Below are 27,822 nucleotides of genomic sequence, written 5' to 3'. Positions count from 1 at the left end.
TCTCAATGTTTGACCAAACCAATTAACCCTGCTTGTCGCAGTTTCCTCATCTGTAAAATGAACTAGAAAAGGAAATGTCAAACTATTCCTGTATCTTTGTCCAGAAAACCCCAACAGGGGAGGGTAACTAGATGGCACAATGGATAGAACTACAGACCTGGAGTCAGGAGGACCAGAGTTCAAATTTGACTTCAGACCCTTAATAATTTTCTTAACTGTGTGACCTTGGACAAATCACTTAGCCCCATTGACTTGCAAAAACAAGAAAAAAAAAAAGAAGGAAGAAAAATCTCAACAGGATTCATGAAGAATTGGACATGATTGAACAACAAAAAAGATAAAGAGAAACAGGATTTCAGAAGGAGGAGGCTTGATGGCAAAATGACAAATGGACTAGAGTGCCCTAGGGCACTATTAAGGAAAAGAATTGAAAGAATAAGCATAAACAAAATGATGAGGGAACATCCAGAGGAATATTTGGGTCTCCTAGTGTAAGGGTAAGAGTTGAAGAGAAGGATGGTGAGTCAGTATTGAACTCTGTGAGAATGGGGCTAAGGGCTAAGGGCTAAGGTTTGGTATACCCCAACTACCATGGAAAATTTTAGTTGTGTGGGCTTCAAAAGTGGAAAAGTTGGTATTTTAAAGAGGTAAAGGCCAGTTTGGAAGTATAAGGAGTATTCCCCTTCCCCAGGACCAGTATGATGGGAAGGGTGAAAAGAGAAGGTATAGCCAATGCTACAGAAGATAGCCAGGGATTCAGTGTCATCAAAGAGGAGATACCAACAGCCGTGGAAATGTCACTAAAATTTTTGGAATGGAACAAAAGTATTTGGAGGATCATAACAAAAGAAAGACTAGATCAGTGAAACGAGAACACAAACACACAAAAACTAATCACACGCCAAAACAGAAATTTTAGAAATCAAAGAAGAGATGAATGACATTGAAAGCAAAACATGAAACTGAAAAGTAAAATAAAAATGAAGCTAGTCAATAGGAGTTTTTAAAAGGGATAGGAGGTGGCCTTGGGCAAGCCACTTCACCCCATTGCCTTGCAAAAACTGAATCAAATCAAATCAAATCAAATCAAATCAAATCAAAATAAAAATCAAATAAAATAGGAAAATCAAATTGCCAGTATCAAAAACAAAAACGAATTTACCACAAATGAAGGCAAAATAAAGGGAATCTTAATTACTTGATCATGTCCTAAGATAACTTAGATGAAATGATTAAATACTTACAAAAGGATTTTAAAATGCCCTAACAGGGGCGGCTAGGTTGCACAGTGGATAGAGCACTGGCCCTGAAGTCAGGAGTACCTGAGTTCAAATCAGACCTCAGACACTTCATAATTACCTAACCCTGTGGCCTTGGGCAAGCCACTTAACCCCATTGCTTTGCAAAAAAATAAAAATACCCTAACAGACCAAGAAATGACTACTTTAATTTCAAGAAAAGAAATTGAATAAGTCATAAATTATCTTCCAAAGGAAAAAATCTTTAGGACTAACCAGATGCTTTAAGAAGTGAATTTTGCCAAGCCTTCAAAGAACAAATATTTTCAATAGTAAATAAATTGTTTGAAAAATTAGAAAATAGATGAATTCAACCAAACTTCTTTTAAAATACAAATATGGTTTTAACCTGTAAGCCATGGAGAAACAAAACAAGAAAGAAAACTCTAGACCAATGTCCCTAATAAATAGTAATATAAAAATGGCAAATAAAATCTTAGCACAAAGTCTACAACAACTTTTTCAAAAGATTACCTGCTAATTATAGATTGGATTTCTACCAGAAATGTTGAATAAGGACTAGAATTTCAGAATACTTTGGAAGTCCTCTAACTTATTTTTGTACCTCCAGAACATTCTCTCTTGTTCAAGAGTAAGTGACCATCTTAGGACTACTTAGTGCAGATGCCCCATGCTTCACCCAATGTGGCCCTCCCCAACCCCCTCACCTCCCCCCCCCAAGCTGCTTTGTCATTTTTGGTCCTCAAGAGCAGGGTCTATCAACCAATGAGATTCTGTATTTCACCAAGCCTCTTTTATATATTTGGAAACCCTATAAAAGCAAGATCCTAGCAGAAGGAGGGATCTCGGGTCATGGCTGTGTATGGCCCATGTTATACTTGCCTCTTTTGAAATTTTTTTGTTTTGTTTTTTTTAGATTTTTCAAGGCAGTGGGGTTCAGTGGCTTGCCCAAGGCCACACAGCTAGGTCATTATGAAGTGTCTGAGGCCGGATTTGAACCCAGGTACTCCTGACTCCAGGGCCGGTGCTTTATCCACTGCACCACCTAGCTGCCCCCCTCTTTTGAAATTTGAGCCTACTTTTTTTGAGGAACTGGGAAAAGAGAGGAATTCTAGTTTGGAATGTTTTGGAATGTTTCTGTTCTTGAGACACTTCCTTGGCAAATAGCCTATTCTAAAATCGAATAGATATTAACTAGTCAATCAACATGAGGTAGACATAAATTCATTTAACAAGATGGTGGGAAACATGGGATAGGGGCTCCCTGAGAGGCGCTTGTCTCATGTAACGTTATATGTGAAATATTTTTAGAAATGCTCAGAAGAGAGCAAAAGGAAGTCTAAAACATTTGATCTAGTATTTAAGATTCAAATAAGGCTCATCTCCTACAGGGAAAACTCTAAGAGGTGGTCAAGTGGTTTAGGAGGTGAAATGCTAGGTTTGGAGTCCGGAAGGACTCCAAATCCCACCCCAGTCACTTACTAGCTGTGTGTCCCTGGGGTTGTAATAAATGAGAAATGTGTAAAAGCACTTGGTTCAATGTTCAATGACCAGTAGGAGAGGGAAACTTTTTCAAATTTATTTAATTTTGGGGTGGGGTTGGTTTTTTTGCAAGACAGTGGGATTAAGTGACTTGCCCAAGGCCACACAGCTAGGTCATTATTAAGTGTCTGAAGTCACATTTGAACTCAGGTCCTCCCGACTTCAGGGCTGGTGTTTTATCCACCATGCCACCTAACGGCCCCATTATAGGGGAACTTCTAAGAGAACTTGATCACAAGGGATTTTAATTCATCTTGAATGTGTTAACTGGGTTCAAGAGTTCAAAAAACTTGTGTCATCATATTTAAAAGAAAGTAGGGCACAGCTAGGTGGGTTAGTGGATAGAGCACCAGCCCTAAAGTCGGGAGGAGCTGAGTTCAAATGTGGCTTCAGACACTTAATAATTGCCTAGCTGTGTGACCTTGGGCAAGTCACTTAACTCCATTCTCTCAAATAATTTTTTAAAAATTAGCTTAGTTCTCCTTGACCTCAGCATTTAGGATTAGGAACTAGATTTCTGTTCAGTCATTTTTCAATCATGTTGGTGCTTCCTGATACCATTTGGGGTTTTCTTGGCAAAGATACTGGAGTGGTTTGTCACTTCTTTCTCCAGCTCATTTTACAGATGAGGAAACTAAGGCAAACAACATTAAGTCACTTGCCTAAGATCACTCAGTTAGGAAATATTTGAAGCCAGATTTGAAGTCAGAAAGTAAGTCTTCTTGACTCAACACTCTATCCTCTTTGCCACCAAGCTGCCCCAGGAAGTAGGGGAATGAGTAAAAATTGCAGAGGGGTAGATGATTTAGAATGAATGTAAGGTCAAACTTCCAAACAATTGGAAATTTCCAAAAATTTTACTGGCTGCTTCAGAAGGTAAAATGGGGGCAGCTAGGTGGTGTAGTGGATAAAGCATCGGCCCTGGAGTCAGGAGTACTGGGTTCAAATCCAGTCTCAGACACTTAATAATTACCCAGCTGTGTGGCCTTGGGCAAGCCACTTAACCCCATTTGCCTTGCAAAAAAAAAAAAAGAAGATAAAATGGACGGTCAGATCTATGGAAAGGGAAGCAATTTATGACCAAGGAAAAGATGGAAAATATTATTAAACACAAACTAGATAATTTTTATTACATCAAATTAAAAACTTTTTGCACAAAATAAAAACCACTGTAACCAAGATCAAAAGAAATGTAGTAAATGGGGAAACAATTTTTACAACTAATATTTCTGACTCATTTCTAAAATATATAGAGAGAACTGAGTCAAATTTATAAAAAAAAACAAACAAGCCATTCCCCAATTAACAAATGGTCAAAAGATATGCAAAGGCAATTTACAGATGAGAAAATCAAAGCGAGCCATAGTCATATGAAAAATTGCTCCAAATCATTGCTGATTAGAGAAATGCAAATTAAAGCATCTCTGAGGTACCACCTCATACCTCTCAGATTGGCCAGTATGACCAGAAAGGATAATGAGCAATTTTGGAAGGGATGTGGGAAATCTGGGACACTAATGCATTGTTGGTGGAGCTGTGAACTCATCCAACCTTTCTGGAGAGCAATATGGAATTAGGTCCAAAGGGCAATAAAAATGTGCATCCCTTTTGCTCCAGCAATACTTCTAGATCTATATTCAGAAGAGATCATGAAAAACAGCAAAAATATTACTTGTACAAAAATATTCATAGCAGCCTGTGGTATATGTATGTCATGGAACACTATTGTTCTGTTAGAAACCAGGAGGGATGAGATTTCAGGGAAGCCTGGAGGGATTTGCATGAACTGATGCTGAGCGAGATGAGCAGAACCAGAAAAACACTGTACACCCTAACAGCAACATGGGGGTGATGATCAGCCTTAATGGACTCGCTTATTCCATCAGTGCAACAATCAAGGGACAATTTTAGGATATCTGTGATGGAGAATACCATCTTTATCCAAAGAAAGAATTGGGAAACTAAAACAAAAAACCAAAGACTATTACCTTCAATTTTAAAAAAAGTTGTCTTATGTACTACATAATTTTACTATCTCTAATATATTATTTTTTCCTTAAGGATCTGATTTCTCTCTCAGCACATTCAATTTTTTTTTTTTGGTTTTTGCAAGGCAAATGGGGTTAAGTGGCTTGCCCAAGGCCACACAGCTGGGTCATTATTAAGTGTCTGAGACTGGATTTGAACCCAGGTACTCCTGACTCCAGGGCCGGTGCTTTATCCACTATGCCACCTAGCCGCCCCTAGCACATTCAATTTTGATCAATGTACAACATGGAAACAATGTAAAGACTGTCCTTCTGTGGAGGGATGGGGGGAGGGAAGGGAGGAGGGTGGGTGGGGGGAAATTGTAAAATTCAAACCCTTACAAAAAATGATAGGTAGAAACTACTATTGTCTATCATTGGAAAACAAATAAAATATTTTTTAAAAAGAAGAAGATAAAATGGAACTCACTCACTAGAAATCTACAAATGAAGCCCTACTTAGGACTCTTGTAAAAGAGATGTCAAAAGCCAAATGAGGCAAAATTCTGGTAAAAGAGAATTTCAAAAGAGTTATTTCAATTCATCAAAGTAGCAATATACTGACAAACTGATCATTAGATAATGCCAATAGATCCAGGATGGAGCCATCTTTTATCACTGACTTTCATAAAGAGATAAAGACAATTGGCATAAGTCCACATCAGTCAAAGGGGATGGGTCATGGCTTTCACCTTCACCCCAATTGCTGTATGTGAAGACTAACAGGTCGGAGATGCCTACTATGAAATGTATAGTGGTGAATTTAGAACCTGCAAGGCTGGTTGACAAGCAAGACTGGAAACAACAGGTCACACTGAGTCAGCACTGAAAAGTAGGTGCTATATCTAGCTCCATTTTACAGATAAGGAAAATGAGGCAGGCAGAGATTAAGTGAATTGCCCAGGGTAACATAACTAATAAATATCTGAGATGGTATTTGAACTCAAGTCTTCCTGAATCTAGGTTGAGGGCTCTACCCAGTGAGCCAGTCAACTAACCCAAGCCTTTGTCCAGGTCTCAGTTCTACCAATTTATAACTAGATGGTCTCTGAAATCCTTTCTCAATTTTGAAATTCTGCACTTTAGGAAAATTCAATCTTTCTAAAGGAAAAAATGATCAAGAACCCTTTCAACCTTCTCAAACCCTTGCTTTCTATCTTTAAATAGGAAGCAGATGGGTGTTGTCACTTTGGCGCAGAGTGGGGAGAAGGGTGGAGTGACATTGGGGATAGGAAATGGAGTATTTTTAGCAAGCTATGGAAAAATGAGTTAGATTTGGTTTGGTTTGGTTGAAAGACACTTTCTGTAATAATTTAGGGTTTCAGATGGAGAACTCCAAAAGGACAGAAGTATAAGGAGGTGGAGCAACTATGTGACACAGTGAATAGAGCACTGGCCCTGGAGTCAGGAGGATCTGAGTTCAAATCCAGCCTCGGACACATAATAATCACCTAGCTATGTGACCTTGGGCAAGTCACTTAACCTTATTGCCTTGGAAAAAAAAGAAGTATAGGGAGGGGGTAGGAGGTGAAGGCAAGAATACCATCATTTCCCCATACACACCTTTTTTCATAGCCAATGAAAAGCATATGCACTGCCTTAATTCCAATGGAAGCAATCAGCCATGCAGGGTGAAGAAATGAATCTGCCAATTGACCAAGACTAGCACTGTATCAATAGAGCAATGCACCCCATCTGCACCCCCAGCAACAGTGGCAGAAAAGTCATGGATGGTTAGAGCAGGTCACCCCATAGATAATAGTCACAGTTACTTTACCCAATGGCCCTGACTGGCGAGAAAAGGTGGCAAGTATAAATTGATCAAAGTCTGGGCATGGAGAAGACTAGCATCAAGGAGAGGCAACAAGGACAGTGGATTTGGGATCAGCCTTCAACAAGCCTTTCCTGATTCTATGAACACTGTTTTCTATCTATCTTGTCTTTGAAAGGAAATAGTGGATTGAGAGTCATAGGTTCAAGTTTTTACATTCAAAAAATTAAGGTTGGTGATCCTTTTCAAAATGGCCTCCACCTATAGGATTCTTGGTAAATCTTAGAGAATAAACTTCAAGTCTAACCTAAATTTCCTATTCTTTGATTTTAGCCCTAAATAATGATGATTTACAAGGTAAACTGAAGGACAAGATTCTGAGCATGAACAGTTTATTTTTTTAGGCTAGCAGTAACCAGTAAATTGGATCAATGGCCTCTCTTAATGACCAAAGGCCCCACAACAAAATCTTTTAAACCTAGGAGTGTCTTCTTTCTTTTTTTTTTAGGGTTTTTTTTTTTTGCAAGGCAATGGGTTTAAGTGGCTCGCCCAAGGTCACACAGCTAGGTAATTATTAAGTGTCTGCTCTATCCACTGCACCACCTAGCCGCCCCCAAGAGTGTCTTCTTTCTGATTGGTCTAACAGTACAGGCAAAGGCAAGTCAATCCCAATCGGTAAACATTTTGGTTAGGAGTTGAGATAGGAGTTTAGATACCTCATCTCCCCATTTCAATGGGAGTAATCCTCAGGTGATAGGATTAGTCTGCAGACATGAGTGTAATGTGGGGAGGCTTTGATTTGAATCAACTTGTATTTGAATAAAATGGGTGGAGGGTGAAGTTATCAAAATGTCCAATACAGGATGGTTGTTTTTTAGTCATGTCTGACTCTCTGTGAACCTATTTGTAGTGTTCTTGATAATGTTGCTGGAGGAGTTTGCCATTTCCTTTTCTAGCTCATATTACAGATGAGGAAACTGAGGCAAACAGTGAAGTGACTTGCTCGGGGTCACATAGCTAGTAAGTGTCATACTTTTTCCTAAGTCCAGACCCAACACTATGCACCGATCCACCCTACTGCCCCAATCAAGATGCAAATAAAAATGAAAATAATTGAATTCAAACCCCAATAGTTTGAGGATCCAGAAGAGACCTAAGTAAAAAGTGGCAATAGTTACAAGAGAAAAACTTTTCCAGAATGTAAGTGAATAAAGAGTTTCTCTCATGTGACTTCCAGAGAGTGTTAAAACTATGCCAGTCTGTCTTAAAAATAGAATTAAAATTCATTTTCAATCATTCAAAAACCTACTCCCACCCCCAACTCTAGGACAGTCATTTAGCTTCCTTCAGAAAACTCTCAAAGGTTCTAAACTGTAGAATGCTCCTGGTCTTCATGAAGAGATGGAGATCTTCACAACAATGGCAACACTTCTCTGATTTAAATCCCTGACCCCATCTTAACTCTCTAAAGTCACATTATACATTATTCTTCCAAAACTCTATGATCCCATTTAGCTCTCAGGCTCTCTATTCCTCATGCATGGCCTTTCCGATCCCCATGGCTTTGTACTGTCCCTGGTTCATATCTGGCATGCTCTCCCTCCTCACCTCCACCTTACATATTTCCTCTCATCCTTCAAGATACAGCTTAAGCATCACTTCCATAGGAAACCTTTCCCTATCTTGTATTTATTTTGTATTTATTCTATATTTATTGATTTCATAACCCCACACACGTATGTTTGATTCTCCATGAGAATGTCACAACCCCTTGAATTATGTAAGCTCCTTCAAAACAGGGACTTTTTGCTTCTGTGCTCATTTTCCTAGCAGCTAGCATAGTATTTGGGGCAGCTATTTGGTGCAGTGGGTAGAGTGCCAGCCCTGAAGTCAAGAGGACCTGAGTTCAAATCCAGTCTCACACACTTATTAGCTATTTGACCTTGGGCAAGTGATTGCCTTGCATCTAGGGCCATCTCCAGTCATCTTGATTCCTATCTGGTCACTGGACCCAGATGGTTCTGGAAGAGAAAGTGAGGCTGGTGACTTGGCACAGTCTCCCCTTCACTCAAATCCAATTCGTGTGCTTGTCATGGCATCACCTCCCTGATGTCATGGTCTTCTTCAAGAAGAAAAGACAAACATCATTCAGACCCTGGGCAAATCACATAACCTTATTTCCTCATTTTCCTCATCTGTGAAATGAGGTTGGAGAAGGAAATGTTTCTTTGCCAAAAAAAAAAAATCCCAATGAGCCATGAAGAGTCAAATATAACCAAAGCAATAGCACAGTATTTGACATAGTCCCTGCTTAACAAATACTTACTGATCAATTAATTCACTGCTTGAAATGAGGCAAGTCATTGAGCTTCTCAAAGTCTCAGTTTTACTAACACTGGAATGGGAACCATAATCACTGAACTATCATATTTCCTCATGTATAAAACACTTTAATTTGGGGGCCCAAAATTTGTTTTTCATCCATATACACATGTATATTTTTATGTTACAAAATTTCCTTCCAATCCTCCCTTCCAATCTCCCTCCCCTCAGTGGTGAACAGTCAGGCTAGCATTATATCTATATCTATCTATATCTATATCTATATAGATATAGATATATATAGATATATGAATATATTGTATATATATAGATATATTGTGTATATATATATAGTATATATATATATATATATGTTGCTAAACATGTTTACAGATCAGTCATTTTCAGTATGAGAAATTAGGATTAAGGGAAAGAAACAATTTTTATAAAGTGTTTTTGAAGGGTTGTTTTTTGTTTTTGTTTGTTTTATTTTTTCTTCCTCTGGATGAGGATAACATTGTCCGTAGCCAGTGTAATATGGTTATCCTAGCTCTCTAACCTGCTGAGAGGAGCTGCATCCATCAGAGTCAATCATCTCACAAGGTTGTAGCTAATGAGGACAATGTCCTCCTGGTTCTGCTCCCTTCACTCAGCATCAGATCCTGTAACTCATTCCATGCTTCTCTAGAGTCTGATCATTGATGGTTTCTTATAGAACAATAGTATTCCATAGTATCCATGGACCCCAAATAATGGGCATCCTCTCAATTTCCAGTTCTTTGCCACTCTGAAAAGAGCTACTATGAATATTTTAGAACATGTGGGACTTTTCCTAGTTTTAATGATTTCTTCTGGATATAGGCCTAGAATTGGAATTGCTGGGTCAAAGAGAATGAACATTTTTATTGCTCTCTGGGCATGGTTCCAAATTGCTCTCCAGAAAGGTTGGATCTGTTTACAACTCCACCAGCAATGCATCTATGTCCCAATTCTCCCACAACCTCTCCAACATTGATCATGTTCCCTTTTTCTCATCTTGGCCAATCTGATAGATGTGAGGTGATGCCTCATTGTTGCTTTAATTTGCCTTTCTCTAATCAATAATGATTTAGAGCATTTTTTTCATGCAATTATATATAGTGTTAATTTCTTCATTTGAAAACAGTCTGTTCACATCCTTTGACCATTTATCAATTGGGGAAGGACTTGTAACCTTATAAATAAATTCTCTCTATATTTTAGAAATGAGACTTTCATTATCAGAACTCCTAGTTGTGAAGATTCTTCCCAGCTTTCTGCTTTCCTTCTAATTTTGGCAGCATTGATTTTTATTAGTACAGAACCTTTTTAATTTAATATGGTCAAAATCATTTATTTTGCAGTTTATAATGTACTCTAATTCTTGTCTGGTCATACATTTATCCTCTTTCCATAGATCAGATATGAGTATTTCTTCGTCTTTAATTTATCTATGGTGTCAATCTTTATGTCTAAATCCTGTACCCATTTTGACCTTATTTTGGTATAGGGTTTGAGGTGTGGGTCTATGCCTGGTTTTTGCCATATTGTTTTCCAGTTTTTCCAACATTTTTTGTCAAATAGTGAGTTCTTATCCCAGAAGCTAATGTCTTTGTGTTTGTCGAACAGTAGATTACTGTAGACATTATTGTTTCTTTTGAAGCTATGCTAATGCACTGGCCCATCACTCTATTTCTTATCAGGAAGTTTTGATGACTGCTGCTTTATAGTACAGTTTTAGATCTGGTAGAGCTAACACTTGAATGGGAACCATAATCACTGAACCATTGTATTTCCCCATGTATAAGATGCACCTTAATTTGGGGGTATGAAATTTAGGGAAAAAATGTATTATAGCGGGGCAGCTAGGTGGTACAGTGGTTAGAGCACCAGCTCTGGAGTCAGGAGGACCTGAGTCCAAATCCTATCTCAGACACTTAATAATGACCTAGCTGTGTGATCTTGGGCAAATCACTTAACCCCACTGCCTTGTAAAAGCTAAAAATAAAAAAGTATTACATCAAGTTATTGAACTCAAGTTTCATTCATCATGAAATTCCAGGACCTTCTGCTCCTAGCTCTCAGGCATCTTTTGGGCAAGTCTGGTGCTTGGATGAATGCTTAGTCCATTCCAATTTGTGAACCTGAAGCATCCATTGTGTCCTCCTTAGAGATCAGTCACTTCTTTTCTATCAGCCATTCTTCTGGCCTCCTACTGAACCATCTTTGTGGACACAGGAATTCCACTCACCCTTGCTTGTCAATCCATCTCTTCAATTCCCTCTCTAGATCAGGTCATTTGACTGCCTTGCCTCTCATGGTCTTCTTCTTCCAGGGGTTTTCCAGGAGACTTTCTTCTTCCCATTGCCAGTCTCAGATTGTTCTCTCAGTTGGAGAAGAATCAAACTGATGTTCAGCAGCACGATTTCCATTCCCTTTCCAAACCAGATCACTTTGAACTTGAATTCAGCACTGGATGAAAGTCTTTTCTGAGACATTTCTGGGCATAACATGGCAAAACATCACCTAATATACAGGTAACAAATGTGAAATAATGAATACAAAGACAACAAGCGTGAAAAATTGGGAAATGCAAGTCAAAAACTCCACAATCCATGTATAAGACACTCCCAGTTTTTAGACCCCAACTTTTTCAGAAAAAGATCCATCTTATACATGGGGAAATACAGTACCTATCCTGAGGGGTTAAGAGGAAAGAATTTCATGATGTGAACCTTAATTAGGCCATGGAAGTGTATTTATTATTAACCTTTTTTGTTATCTTTATGGTTATATTGGAGCTCATATTGAGTTCTAGGATATATATCGCTGTCTTGTAAATTTTGTTTTTTGTCTAATGTTCATCAAATGGAATTGCAGGTTGATAATAAGATTGATTTTTATAATTGAATAAAAGAGTTGGGGGGTTTTTAGCCAATTTGCCATGTCACCTTAGACCAATCACTTCCCCTCACTTTTTTTCTCTGCATAATATCAGCTGATAATAGCATACTTCTTCCTCTTCAGGAGTAAGCTGTGCCAAGAAATAATTTTGGGGCAGCTAGGTGGCGCAGTGGATAAAGCACCGGCCCTGGAGTCAGGAGTCCCTGGGTTCAAATCCAGTCTCAGACACTTCATAATGACCTAGCTGTGTGGCCTTGGGCAAGCCACTTAACCCCATTTGCCTTGCAAAAACCTAAAAAATAAAAATAAAAAAATAAGAGCTGCCATGATTCCTCATTCAACGTGCTTTGTGACATTAGCCCAAATCATATAATCTCTCTTGGCCCTAGTTTCTGGATCTGTAAAACGGGAATAAAAACATTTGCTCTTAGCTGCCTCACTGGACTGTTTCAAGGAAAGTATTTCATAAACCTCTAAAGGCTATGGAAAGGAGGATGTTACTGTTATTCTTCCGCCAGCTTGCTGTAGGCCATTGGACAAGCTGCCTACCATCCGCCATAAAACACAAAAGAGAATGTAAGATTGTCAACCGCCCCTTCCACAGTATCATGAAAATCAATGGCTGTAAATTGCTTAAGAATTTGTAAAGTGCTAGCTTGGTGATGAATGAGCCTGGGTTTCTGCGTCCCCATTTTCTTTCAAGTGGTGAAACAATGAGGCAATAATGATGAAGCTTTTAAGGAAAAATATGTTTACATGTGACCTGGATGAATGGAGCTGCCACCTGGACCAGGCAACTGAGGAGCAGCTGGGGATGCCACACAATCATGGCAAAGTGCCCAAGTTGGATGCAATGACAAATAAACCAACAAATAAAACTCAGAGCTGAAAGTTTCAGGGAGGACATCTTTGGAAGAAAAACATTTGATTTCTGAAATCAAAGAAAAAGCTTGTGCAGGACCTAAATCTAACTCTGTCCCTGAGTCCCTTCATCTGGTCTTACCTCTGATATGCCAAGGAAAAGAGGGTTGGCATGGACTGACTAGGACTCACAGTTGAAGGCCATTCCTACAAAGGGGTAAATTCACTGTTGCATTGGGGATAATCCATCCATAATGATGGATAATCATTCATCAATACATTTATGCCAGTGACCTTGTTGGTAGCTGCAAGCTTGGTGTCAAGATACCATCCCTACCCCAGTCCTGAGATCTCTGGCACCTGGATACCACAGAGAATAAGGAAGGGCTCCCAGGTCTCAATAGTTACTACTCTTGTGAAGAGACAGGAGGCTGAGGGATCAAGAAGAAGGAGAATGGTCTGGACTGCCTTTGATAACCCAACTCAGATCTTAGTGAGATGATCCCTCCCCTTGGACCACAGGGAACATTGCTTTAATGAGGTATTTGTCCTTACCTGGTGTTGAGGACATGAAAGCAGGAAGAGGAAGAATCCAGACCAGATCCTGGCTACTTGAGGGCCTCCTGGATTGATTAGAGTACAGTAAATATAAACCCTTCCCTCCTTAGTGTTTAACAACCAGGTCTCAAAAAAAAAAACTGTGCATAACACTTTTAAAGTTTAATCTCCATTTATTAACATTTTCTCCATCAATTTTTAAATCTTGACAATCAATAAACAATAAATCAAGCCCTAATTTGTTGCATTTTATCTCTAATGTACACTTCAGATGCTTGCATTGACCATTTAACGATAGGCTCTCCAGTTCCAATAATCCTCTGCCTGCAGGGAACTAAGTAGCGAGCAGTTATTTAGAGGGTCTCTATATCATTTTCATTTTCTATCTCCATTTTTTTATAGGAAATATGCCAAAATTATAATAGATTTTCCTTTAGGGTCACAAAAAAAATGGAATCAGGAAGTATTTTTAAATGCATAATACAATAGGACATAGATAATGTTAATATGTAGCTGCCTAAGTTAATAAGGAACCATCAAAGATCTTTAATGTACAATTTTGTGTCTCCCTGCCACCTCCTCACGCCCCCCCCCCCCCCCCCCCCCCCGCCCCCAACCCTGAGTTTGACATCACTGAGGTTTGGGTCTCAGGTTAGGTCCTCTTTCTCTTTCCCATTCTCTCATCACTGTTGCCACCTGGTGTCACAGACTGGAACAACACTTGGGAAAACCTTTCATTGTGACTACATTTTTATCTCTTGGGCTGTCTATTAAAAGATGTGGAAGAGGTGGCATAGTGGATAAAGCACCAGCCCTGGAATAAGGAGGACCTGAGTTCAAATCCAGCCTCAGACACTTAATAATTCCCTAGCTACGTGGCCTTGGGCAAGTCATTTAACCCCATTTGCCTTGCAAAATCCTTAAAAAAAACCAAAAAAAAAAAAAAAGATGTAGAAGAAAAGGAATTCAGTCAACTAGCTTGTATTAATCACCCGCTATGTGCTAGACTGTCAGAAATTCAGAGAGAGGCAAAAAAGCAAAAGCAAATCAGTCCCTGCTCTCAAGACCTCTATTGTTGGGGCAGCTAGGTGGCACAGTGGTTGGAGCACTCACCCTGGAGTCAGGAGGACCTGAGTTCAAATCTGCGCTCAGACACATAATAATGACTTAGATGTGTGATCTTTGCCCCCCATTACCTTGAGAAAAAAAAAGACTTCTTTTGTTCCATCATTTCCGTGATTGATCTTGTCTGGGAATTTCTTGGCAAAGATACTGGAGTGGTTCTCCATTTCCTTCTCCAGCTCATTTTATAGGTGAGAAAACTGAAATAAACAGAATTAAGTGACTTGCTCAGGTCACACAGCTTTTAAGAGTCTGAAGTCACATTTGAACTCAGGTCTTCCTGATTCAAAGTCCTGTAATTTTTCTCAAGACCTTAGAAGACATCTCATCCTGAAGTTATCCCCATCATCCCCTTCTTCCCCTCTGTGGATCATGCCTGCGAGTCAATCTGCTACTGGAGTGGTCCTGGAGCTGATTTAAGTGAGCTCATAAACCATGCCTTGACATTCTAATCCTTTTATTCCATTACCAAAAAGCAACCATTTTGCCCATATAACAATAGATAACAGAACATTCCAGGAAAGGGACATAATAGCAGAGTAGTGACTTATCTGAGAACTGTTTCAGTCTAAACTCTAATGAACTTAAGAATGAGATTAGAAAATTAATATTAATAATAATAATGTCACTTTAGAAAGGTTAACACTTCATCAGAAGATGGAAGAGGGATATTACATATTCTCTGATCATACAATTAATTGGTTTAAAATGTACAGCTCCACAGAACCAGAAGAACACTGTTCACCCCAACAGCAACATGGGGGGGGGTGGGATGATCCACCTTGATGCACTTGCTCATTCCATCAAGGCAACAATCAGGGACAATTTAGGGCTGTCAGTAATGGAGAATACCATCTGTATCCAGAGAAAGACCTGTGGAGTTTGAATAAAGGCCAAAGACTGTTACTTTGAATTTTTTTAAAAAGAAGTTATTATGCAATTTTGCTATTTCTTATACTTTATTTTTCTTCCTTAAGGATATCATTTCTCTCTTATCACATTCAACTTAGATCAATGTATACCATGGAAACAATGTAAAGACTGACAGACTAACTTCTGTGGGGAAAGGGGGAAGCAAGATTAGGAGAAAAATTGTGAAACTCAAAATACATTTTTAAAAATAAAATAAAATGTACAGCTCCAGTGGGAGTAATTGGGTTACCCCATCCAGTATTCTAGACTGGGGTACTTCCCCAAGGAACTGAGCCTGCACCCTTGCCCATTTTGTTAGCCCCAAGGCTCAAACCACTTCCAATGATGTATGTGTCCTTGTTAAAGGAGAGCCTGTTTTGTTCCTTTGATTCCCAAAGGGATCTACAAAAATGAGGCTTAGAAACTGAGTCAAAAAGAATCACCCACTTAGAATGTGAAAAGTCATCCCCTCTCTCTTTGTTTATTTTGAATTCATCACTTGGGACTCAAAACAGCCTCTCTCTTGGATTTCTAATGAAGGGGAAGGAAATTCTTTTCCCTTCCCATCTCCAATAGCAATTTTGGCAGCGGTAAACATATGGAATTGGGAATTTATGCTGGTCTATGTGTTGGGAATGTTAAGCTCTCTTTTGGTTAAACATTTAAGCAATGACCACTATGAAGCAACTGGACTCAGGCCTCAGGGAACTCCTCTTCTGTGAGTAGATAGCCAGATAAGACAGTAGATAGGTAAGCAAATCCTTGCCTCTTCTCTTTTGTTTTGCTTTCCCTGAAGCCAGGTGATCTTTGAGCCTGAGATAGAAGTTTCTAGATTAAGTAGACTTGAGTGTCTAGGAGTTCAGGCTCTGGGAATACTGACTTGGAGCAGGAGATGCTTACTGCAATTTCTTCTACTATATGCTGCTTCTTTCTTTTTTTTTTCTTTTTTTTCTTTTTAGGTTTTTGCAAGGCAATGGGGTTAAGTGGCTTGCCCAAGGCCACACAGCTAGGTCATTATGAAGTGTCTGAGATAGGATTTGAACCCAGGTACTCCTGACTCCAGGGCCAGTGCTTTATCCACTGCGCCACCTAGCCACCCCTTATATGCTGCTTCTTGAGGTAGAGAATGACCAGGGATGGGATCATCCTTCAAGCCTAAAATCGAAGTTATAACTTCAATGGCCAGAATATCTACTGCTCAGAGAGCATAGACTGATGTGAAAGTGATATTTTACATTCATCACACATGTATTCCAGGAGTCTTAATAAGATATAATAGAGATGATAATTAACATGTATGTCTGTTTTTTATGGGTTCCTATGAGCCTTTAGTGAGGGGTTATTTTATATTCAACAGATTTGTAAATGTGAGCTTATGAGTCTTGGATGTTTTAAATAGTTCTTTTGTTAATAGCAGAAATAAATAACTGGCCTATCCTTGATATCTACCACTTTCTACACTGACTATCTTTCTAGAAGAGATCCTGTTTATCCTTCTTATACATACCCTAGACAAAGGTCATACCAGTTTTGTGTAAGGAAGTTTTCCTGGTAAAGCAGGAACATGATGAGCCAGAGAATGATTGGGAAGCCTAATGCCTCTCTCCCTCTCTCTTTGGGGTCTGAACCTGGACTGAGCCCAGAACCCAGAGTCAGCCATTTGTAAGAAAAAATATCCACTTGGGCTATAGGTAACAGAGAAATATTTCCCTTGCAAAGTGATACAACTCCATGAAACAATAGTAAAGACTTATCTCTTGATTTGTCAATACCGGTTCATCACCATCTGGAACATGGCCAAGATACAAGAATGGCAGGTTGACCCTGGGCTCCCGGTCTAAAAAGCACACCTTGGAGGTAAGTGACCCTGCCATTGTCTCAACAGCCATATTCCTTCAGTTGGGCCTGAGACTTTCAGCATGACTTCCTTTGTTATTTACCTTAGAGGGTCTCTCAGCCCTTCTTCAGTCACCTACTCTCACTATCAGTTACATCTGGACAACCAAGGCAAAGACAAGTTGGGCTCAATGGAACAAGGTTGTCTTTGTGTCACATCCAAGGTTGCCCTATCAGTTTGAAGTGTTAAGCTTGCTGTTGGTTAAGCATTTAAGCACTGACCACTAGGCAGCAAGACCTGGACCAAGGCTAGGGAAACAAAGAAAGGCAGAAGAGAATTCCAGGCCTCATCTTCTACAAGTAGATAGATAGATAAGATAGATAGCTAGGTAAGAAATCAGATAGACACAGGCTAAATCAGAAATTAGAGAGTAGGTACTAGAATTAAGGGGGGTTCCAGAGGCTAGAACATCCTTCCTAGCCAGTCTCAGACACTTATTAGCTGTATCACCCTGGGCAAGTCACTTAACTCTGATTGCCTCATGAAAAAAAATTTTTTTAAATGAATTTTAAAAAATGAATGGGGGGGTGGCTAAGTGGCGCAGTGCATAGAGCACCAGCCTTGGAGTCAGGAGTACCTGGGTTCAAATTTGACCTCAGACACTTAATAATTACCTAGCTGTGTGGCCTTGGGCAAGCCACTTGACCCCATTGCCTTGAAAAATCTAAAAAAAAAATGAATTAGGGGCAGCTAGGTGGCACAGTGGATAGGGCACCTGCCCTGGAGTCAGGAGGACCTGAGTTCAAATCCAGCCTCAGACACATAATTACCCAGCAGCTAAGTGGTGCATTAGAATCAGGAAGTCTTCTTGAGTTCAAATCTCAGCACAGACACTAACCAGCTGAGTGATCTTGGGCAAGTCACTTGACCCTATTTGTCTGAATTTCCTCATCTGTAAAATAAGCTGGAGAAGAAAATATAATGTCACTACAGTTTCTTTGCCAAGACAATCCTAAATGGGGTCTTAAAGATTTGGACACAACCAAAGAACAACAAAGATTCATTGTCACCTGGCCTTTGGGACTTTTACGTCACATCAACATTGATCTCCTTAGGCATCTCAGAAAATTGGGGCTAGAAGGAGGGAAAAAGAAACTGTCATCCAGATAATGTGGCATCTCTTAGAAACCAAATCCCTGGAATTTCATCTCCAAACCTGTTGTTTTGATGCCTTGGAGGTGAGATCTGAGCCCTTAGCTTTTACTCCTTGATCACGGATGAGCAGAATCCCCAAGGGGAGGAGAGGTAAGAACATTTCTCAGGCTCCTTCGGACTAAACAAAACCTGGTGGAGGAACATTGGCAGAGAGCCTCCCATAGGAGGCGCTGCTGCCTCAGCAAAGAAGGGCACCTCACCCGCTACCTTACTGTGGGTCACTCTTGTTTTAAGCCAAGTCATTCTGTGGAGGAAAAAATAACTGGAACGGGTGATGATTCACCTTACAATGGCCGTAGTTCTGCTTTGTTTTAAATGATGAATGATCCAAGTAACTAAAGAGCCAGGTGATTTAGAGAAAATGGGGGTTCCAATCCAATAGAAAGTTGGGATTAAATGAAAACCATCTGGATCTGTGTCCTCCTCTATAAAATGAGGGTGAGAGCTAAGAAAAGACGACCCTATGTCTCTCCTGGTTCTAAATGTATGATCCAGTGGCTCGTTCGTGGCCTTGAATGGACTTCTCCACTCCTTGGCTCACAGTTTCCTCACTTGTAAGATGGCAGCCTTGGACTCAGTGATGTCTGAGGTCCCATCTGTTGGTGAGCCTGGGATCTGTGTGACCTTGAAAAACTCCCTCCCCCCAACTCAGTGCTCCTTATTCTTTTTAAAGGAAGTGGTACTAGATCAGGTGTTCTTAATACATAGTCTCTGAAACCGTATTTCAATATAATTAGCTTCCGATATAATACTATGTATTTTATACATTAAAAGGTTCTGAGAAGGGGTTCTTGGGTTTCCCCAAACTGCCAAAGGGGATCATGACTTTTAGTTTTTGTTTATTTTGTGTTTATTTTTTTTTAGGGTTTTTTGCAAGGCAATGGGAGTTAAGTGACTTGCCCGAGGCCACACAGCTAGGTAATTATTAAGTGTCTGAGGCCAGATTTAAACTCAGGCACTCCTGACTCCAGGGCCAGTGCTCCATCCACTGCAACACCTAGCTGCCCCCTTGTTTATTTTTTTTACAAGGCAGTGGGGTTAAGTGACTTGCCCAAGGTCACACAGCTAGGTAATTATTATGTGTTTGAGACCAGATTTGAATTCAGATCTTCCTGACTCCAGGGCCGACGCTCTATCCATTGTGCCACCTAAGGGATCATGACTTTTTTTTTTTTAAAATAGGAGTTGGGGGCAGCTTGGCAAGTCACTTAACCCCAATACCTTACAAAAAGCAAAAAAAAAAAGAGGGGTTGAACTCCCACTACATAGAGAGACAGGAGGGTAATAGAGAAACAATCTCAGTGTCAGGAAGCCTTGCGGTCCAGTTCTGCTTTTGACTCTAGCTGTGTGTGACTCTGGGTAAGTTATTGACCTCAGAAACTGAGGCAGCCTTCTAAGGCTCTGAAATGCGAAGGCGGTATGTCCAACTCCTTATTCAGGAGATCACCAGACTAATGAAAGCATAAATTCTGAGGCCAAGAAAAAACAAAGTAAATTCCTAGGCAAGAGAGCTCCAGAAGCTAGAGACAAGAAAGGACTTGGCAAGAGGTGACAAGCTTAGAAAGAAGTTCAACTTGCTGCCATAGGGTACAGATATTTGGACCATTTACAAAAGAGCAAACAAATCCAGAGAAGGGAAGGGACTCTGCCCAGGTCAAACAGGTTCTAAAGAATCAGGTTCCACTATTGTTCTACTAGAAACCAGGAGGGATGGGAATTCAGGGAAGCCTGGAGGGATTTGCATGAACTGATGCTGAGTGAGATGAGCAGAACCAGAAAAACACTGTACATCCTAACAGCAACATGGGGGCGAGGATAAACCTTGATGGACTTGCTCATTCCATCAATGCAACAATCAGGGACAATTTTGGGCCATCTGTGATGGAGAATACCATCTGTATCCAGAGAAGGAACCGTGGAGTTTGAACAAAGACCAAGGACTATTCCCTTTAATTTAGAAGAAAAAACTGATAACTTATTGTCTGATCTTGCTCTCTCTCTTATACTTTATGTTTCTTCCTTAAGGATGTGATTTCTCTCTCATCACACTCAATTTGGATCAATGTATATCATGGAAACAGTGTAAAGACTGGCAAATTGCCTTCTGTGGGGGGTGGGGGAGGAAAGTAAGATTAGGGGGAAAATTGTAAAATTCAAAATAAATAAAATCCTTAAAAAAAGAGTAAAAAAAATAAAGAATCAGGTTTCCAGTCTTTTAATCCAGAATTTCCCCCCTCCCAAGACTGCCTCTCTAATCCATGTAATTGGAAGGAAAGACTTTTGAAAATTTGTGATAATTTTATTTCATTATAATTGACTTCTTTTTAATTCTATGCATTTTGTATTCTAAAATATTCTGGGAATTATGAAAATGGGGAAGTCATTGGAATACTTTAAGTATTGAAGAAGTATTGGGGTACACTGGGGTATCAAGATGACTTTCTGGGATTCATTTCTCATAAGGAAATGTTTCATTCCTATCCATGTGCACAGATTAGAAATCCCTCATCATGGGGTTTTCACCCTGGACCATCCATCTACTCTTCATTTTCCCTTCTCCCCACTGGGGAGTTCCTCCCCAGGAGGCTTCCATTTTGGGTAGTCATCCAAATCAATTATGCTTCATTTCCCTCACAGCTCCACTGCCAACTCTCCCTACATCTTCCTCCCCTTTCAGTTCCCTTTTATGTGATTTTCCCCCATTATAAGCTCCTTAACTGTCCCCAGTACTTAGCTTAATATCTGCACACAACAAGGGTCTAATAAATGCTCATGAACTGCTTCAAATCAAATCAGCTCAAAATCTATCCATCCCTCCCCCTCTGGTTCTAGTCTGACTCCCCACTGAGTCACCAAGTGATTGGCTTTCCATCCTCTTATTTTCTCCTCTGTGTTCAAACAGAATCTTTATCAAAGGTCTATTCCCCTTCCCCTCCTGCCCTCCCTGTCTTCTCCCTTTGCTTCAAGCTGGTCCTCAAAGGGGGAAAAGAGGCAGGGATCTGCTGATATTACCTAAACTACTTATCAGTTCTGTAGTTGGGGATGGGCAGAGGGAGTTCTTGGATATGGGGAGCTGCCTGGGAAAGACTGGCCCAGGAGGCTGTCAACTCACAAATCCCAGAGTGGTGGGATATTGGAGCTGGAGGACCTTTGAAGTATAGGGTGTTAGAGTAGGAAGGTCCTGAAAATGGGGTACTGGAGCTAGGAAGAACCTCAGAACATAGAATGTCCAAGGTGGAGGGGCAGGGGCCTTGGAGAGCTCTCAACAGAGGTGGGGGGAAGACGGGTTCATAAGGAGAACATCAGAGCTGAGAGAGGCCTTAGAACACAGGTCATCCAACTCCCCACAGCTCTCCTCTCCTGACTGCACAATTCTCTTCAGTCTCTTGAAAAAATAGCCAGTCTTGTAGTTTGTTGACGCTCAACAGCCTGGGAGAAGGTGGTTTTTATAGACTGCTGGTTATAGGCAGCTTCAGAAGGAGAGAATCGGTGCCCTTGTCAAGGTTATTGGGCACAGCTTCTGCCTCTCTGCTGAGCTTCTTTTGCCCAGATTCCCAAACTGTGGTAACTTTATCCCTCTTCACAGACCCTCCCCCTTTCCCTTCCCAGGAAGAGGCATGTGACTTGGCCTCTTTACTCATGCCTGGGGGAGATTGGCCTACACCAGAAAGGGTATGACTCTCCTTCCTGTATTTCTTGGCAAGCCATTTGGTTGCCAAGGTATGCCCTTGGTTGGCCATAGGCCTTGGCATTGGCTATGCCTCATGATAAAAGTTCATCACCTCACAAGGCAGGGCCCCGTATCCTGTGCTCACTTCTTTCTAGTCTTCCTTCTGTACCTTCTCCTAAAGGACTAGCTGGGCCTGGAAATCACTCCAGTAGTTCCCTTCTCCCTCTTTGTCATTTCAGAGTCTTACCAGGAGGATTTTTTATGCTTGCTCTCTGCCTAATCTGAATTGGGGAGAGGAGCAAGGAAACAGAAATTTCTCCTCTACCTTTTTAAACAAGATTCCTGAGACTCTCCTTTTCTATTCAATTCAGCTGAACCAGGGTAGCATGGTGGCCTTGGGGGTATGTATGTGCTTTATGCCCATGGAGATGATATATGTCCAAGTGGGTCTGTCCAGAAAAGGCTCACAGGGAGAGAAGATGAGACATCTCTAGGGTCTTTTCCCTGCATTTCTTGTCCAAGAGAGACTTTGATTCCTTCCAGGAAGGGAAGTGGGAGCTGGGAGTCAGAGACCTAGATCATTCGCCTCTCCTTGGAGTAAGGAATACCGGCCTAGAATTCCATTTATCTGCTCTCCTTAGATATTACTCATCTAGGGCATGTCGATTTTTTAAATCTCTGTAAAATAAAAACAAAAAGGAAACAACCTTGTCTTTGAGGTGTTTAGAGAAAACCCCAAATGAGGCCATGAAGTCAGACATAACTGAAACCACTGAACAGCCACAAAGGAAGAAACCTATAGATATAAAGATATGAAGATGCACAAAGTATATGCAAGATAATTAAATAGTAATCTTTACTGAGGGAAGGAGGGGATTACCAACTTGGAGAATCAAGAAAGGCCTCTTGGAGCTTAGTCACAAAGGGAGTAAATAGTAAGGGATTCCAAGGGGAAAAGGTGAGAATGGAGAGCATACCAGGCAGCAGGGTCAGCCAAGGCAAAGTCAGGGAGGTGAGAGATAGAATCCATGCCTTGAAGGGGTCCTTAAAAGTCATCATTTTCTTCAAGATTCAGGCCAAGCACTCACTACCTTCTCTATGAAAGTAGAGATTTCTCCCACCCTTTCCCAAATACCTTGTATTTCTTTTATGTCTGCATATTATAAATATAAATGTACACATGGGTATTCCTTGAGAAATAGGGGCTATTTCATCATCTCTTTTTATTTTGAATAATCTGACACAGTGCTCACATGCCAAAGGTGCTCCATAAATGCCTATTGATGGATTTATTGATTTGAAACAGCAGGAAGACCAGTTTGGATGTCACAGAAGAATATGTGAAGGGAAATACTGTGCAAATACTCTCTGGGAAAGGGTTTTAAATGCTAAATAAAGGAATTTGTATTTGATCCTAGTTCTTAACATGAGTTCTGCATACTTTTTTCCTCTTCATACTTAAAAAAAATATTTTGATAACAATTTCAATATGTCTTTTAAAAATAATTCAATGGGCCAGCTAGGTGGTGCAATGGATAGAGCACCAGCCCTGGAGTCAGGAGGACCTGAGTTCAAATCTGACCTTAGATACTTAGTAATTATCTAGCTGTGTGGCCTTGGGCAAGCCACTTAACCCCATTTGCCTTGCAAAAAGCTAAAAGTAATAATAATAATAATAATAATTCAATGTATTTTATTTGATGCATTTAAGAATATTATTCTGAGAAAGAATTCATAGATTTTATCAGTCTGTTAAAGATGTCTAGGATGGACCTGAGGAATTTTCTGAAATTCCAACTCAATACAAAACAATAGTGAGTGTGATATGGTCATAAAAAAAAACTGGGGGGGGGGGCAGCTAGGTGTCTCTGTGGATAGAGCAGGGGCCCTGGAGTCAGGAGGACCTGAGTTCAAATTTGACCTCAGACACATAATAATGACCTAGCTGTGTGACCTTGGGCAACTCAACCTCACTGCCTTGCAAAAAAAAAAATGAAGATCTTGGCCTTCTCTTAGATTCCCTTCTTGTCCTGAATCTTTTAAGAAGCATAAACTTGTCATTGGTCCAGTCAAGAGTCTCCATGGGATCCACCTGGTGTACCAACTAGCAACTCCAGAAAATGTTTAAAATAAACCCTGAGGGAATTTCAGAATTTTAGAGTGGAATTAGGAAGTATCCTGGTTAAGTCCCATATAGATTATTGGATTCAATTCTGAGGGGCTGTGTTTTAGGAAGGACAGCAAAATAAACTGGAAGGGAGGGAAGTCAGCATTGGGAAGGACCTCAAGATTATGTCATATGAGTATCATTTGGAAAAAATGATTTAGTCTGGTGAAGAAAGACTTATAACCTTTTTTTTTTCAAGGCAAATGGGGTTAAGTGGCTGGCCCAAGGCCACACAGCTAGGTCATTATTAAGTGTCTGAGACCAGATTTGAACCCAGGGACTCCTGACTCCAGGGATCCACTGCACCACCTAGCTGCCCAAGACTTGTAATCTTCAAGTAATTCAACAGCTATTACATGGAAGAGGGATGAGCTTTGTTCTCCCTGTCTATGCGCAATGGAGGAAGAGGAGATGAAAAAGGGGCCCATGTAGGTTTACATTATTAGGGGAAACTTGGATTGAATAGAGCAAATTGCCACAGGAGGGAGTGAATTCCTTCTCACTGGTTATCCCCAAGCAAAGGCTAGATGACCACTTATTATATATGTTAGGAGAGCAATCTTTTTTAGGTTTGGATTTCAGTGGGAGGAATCTGAGAACTCTGAGATTCTGTGATAATGGTCAGTGTTCCAGCATGAAGGTAGTTTGGGGAAATTATCCTGAAAGCCTGGATTAGATCTGCCTAGATAATCAAGTTACTGGAAGCCTCAGAGGAGACAGGCTGGTTGCCTCTTCAGAGTGGTTGGCAACAGCTGCTGCTGGCTTTGTGATCTTATAATCAATGACCTGCCCCTCCCATTGTGGTAATATCTCATAGCTTTTCACTGAGTCCAACTCCAGTTCTCAGAGAAATCTGTTTAGGAAAGCTAATGCTTTCAGCTTCCAGAATCACCCATCTGCTTTCATTCAGTCATTTGTCAGTCATTTTTCATAAAGGTTCACAAATGATGATGATAATAAATAACTTGCCTTCAATTCAAAACAATGGTAAGGCAAGGAAATGACTGTTCATTGGAGGGGGTTCTAAAACATTGGAAGTGGGGGGAGGTTCTTAGCCTAAGAGAGAGAATGTCATTAGATTCAAATTTAGAAAAAAGTAACATAGAAAAGGGAGTTTGAGATGCTGAATTGGATCAGCCTAATTTGGAGAGATGCTATCTCCTGAGGCAAACAGAGGTAGGTGACTTTCCCAGGGCCACACAGCTATTAAGTGTCTGAGACCAGATTTGAGTTATGGAAGATGAGTCTTCCTGACTACAGGTCCAGTCACCCAAGGAGATGACAGCTCATGTGCCATCTCCAACAGGAAGCATATTTTGATCTCCAAGTTGGTTAATATACTTTCCCTTTCTGAGAGAGGCCATATGATGAGAATAGAGAGTCAGATTTAAAGATAGAAAGTCTTGAGTTCAAAACCCACTTCCTTTTGTGTGTGACTAGCATGTAGCAAAAGCAGGTAGATAGCACAGAATAGACCTCAGCCTCAGACACTTAGTAGCTGTGTAACCCTGGGCAAGTCACTAAACTTTTTTCTGCCTTATTAGCACCTACCTTGATAAGGTTATTGTGAAAATCAAATGAGAGGAATATTATATGTAAATTGTTTTATAAACTTTAAAGAAATAGGTAATTTCTTTATAGATAAATAATGCTTGCTATTGTTAGTGTGACCCTGGGCAAATCACTTGGCCTCTGCAAGCTCTGGGCAACTCTAAGATTCCAAGTTGCAGAGAATGGGTTGATTTCCATTGGAGTGGGGAGTTTCCTCACTTGGAAGTCCTCTAGCTCCTATCCCTCTGCTTTTCTGTTTACAAGCTATACCCCCTGTGGAACACAAGTGCCAAAGACTGCCAAAAACAGGGACTTTACACATAGTAGGCACTTTATAAATGCTTAGGTGATGGGATAAGATTGGTTCCATTAACTTCTGGAGACTGTGGACAATGGAACCCTAAGAAACTGATTCCATGTATATTGAACTGGTAGTTTAGAGTCAGAGTCAAGGGAAATTCAGTCTTTAGGGGCTTCCTCTTCTTCCTCCTTTCCTTTCTTTTTTCCCTCTCTCTATTTCTTCTTCCCTTCCCTTTTCCATCTTTTCCTCTTTTTTATCCCTTCCTTCCTCTCTTCCTTCTTTCCTCTATCACTTTCTCCAATCTTCCCTTCATTCCTCTCTTTCTTCCTTTTATCTTCCCTTCCTCCTTCCCTTCCCCTCTCTCCTTCCCTCCTTCCTAATCTTCAAATAATTCAACAGCTATTACATCGAAGAGGGATGAGCTTTGTTCTCCCTACCTTTGAGCAAATGGAAGAGGAGATGAAAAGAAGTCTGGAGGGTTCTTAGTCTTGCAGAGAGAGATTGTCATTAGGTGCAAATTTAGAAAAAAGTAACATAGAAAAGAGAGTTTTGAGTTGCTCCCAATTGGCAATGAGTAGAAAGCTGAATTGGATCAGCCTAATTTGGATCAGCCTCCCTTCCTTCCTGCCTTCCTTCCTTCCTAGAAAATGGGGTGACAACTGACAGCTTCCTTATCCCACATAAGGTTAGGGAGTTTTCTCCTCCTCGACATTTCCACCAGAAATTTCATCCCACCCCAACCCTTTGGCTGGTCTAAGAAGCTATGAGCATCTGGATGTAAGGACAGAGGATGCTGCTGCTGCTGTCTTCCTCTGGTTATTTATAACACTTTTCTGTCCTGATTAAAGGCTTTTACTGTTGGAATGGTACAAAATGCAAGGGTTGGAGATGGAAAGTATTGCAGTAGTGGGAGGCTGGGCTGTGATGAAAATCATTGATTACCCAAAATAGCCCACCTAGAACATGGAAACAGCAACAAGGAAAGCCAGAAACAGAATTCTCAGGGGAGTTTCCATGATCGACTCTATTGGCAGTAGCAGCCAAGCAAAATGATTTCAAAGACTAGGAATGAGTTACTGAACCATTATATAAATACACCTGAGGCACCTGTGGAAATGGACCTGCCTCAGAGGGTGACACTTGATCCCCTGCCCAGAACATCTCAGAGCCACAGGAATCCTGGTCACATGGTGCAATAAAGGAATAAAATCCCAAAGTACAATGCTTCATCTGAAACCCAACCTCAACTAAGCTGAATATTGTTGACTTTCAAACAAGTCGGGCAGGGCTGAGGGCAGCAAGAAGTGGGCAGACAAATTCTCAGCAAGTCAAACCTTTAGGAAGTTTCTAGGCATCTCTTCTCCTATTGGGGAGTTCCTCCATTTTGTGGAAGGGCCTAGGCCTATGTTCCCTCTCCTCTGGATCTTCATCCTGATTTTCTGGACTTTAAAACCTTGTTGTGGCATCTAGTACCTTCCTGTTCTCTACCCTTCCTTCTACTGCCCCATTCTCCTTCATGTGTTGGCTTCCCCATTAGAAAGTATTCTCCTTGAAAGCAGGAGCTATCTTTCCTTTTAATAAATCCTCTCTTCCTCATTTCTTTCTTTCCCTCCATCCCTTTCTTCCTCCCTCCCTTCCTTATTTCCTCCCTTTCTTCTTCCCCCTCTCCATTCCTTCCTTCCTTTCTTCTTTCATTTGTTCCTCCCTCTCTTCCTCCCATACTTTCTCAAAGCTTATGCATGTGCTTTGTATTATATGTAATATATATGTGCATCCCTATATACA

General features: G+C 40.5%; 1 pseudogene; it reads right to left on the bottom strand.

Annotated features, from left to right (window-relative positions):
- LOC141512264 (ubiquitin-like FUBI-ribosomal protein eS30 fusion protein) overlaps window positions 1-27,822 on the bottom strand; it is a 37,143-nt pseudogene that overhangs the window by 672 nt on the left and 8,649 nt on the right.

This window comes from Macrotis lagotis, chromosome 2, assembly GCF_037893015.1.
Source record: "Macrotis lagotis isolate mMagLag1 chromosome 2, bilby.v1.9.chrom.fasta, whole genome shotgun sequence".
Taxonomy (NCBI): Eukaryota; Metazoa; Chordata; class Mammalia; order Peramelemorphia; family Peramelidae; genus Macrotis; species Macrotis lagotis.
This window is presented reverse-complemented; position numbering and strand designations above follow the sequence as displayed.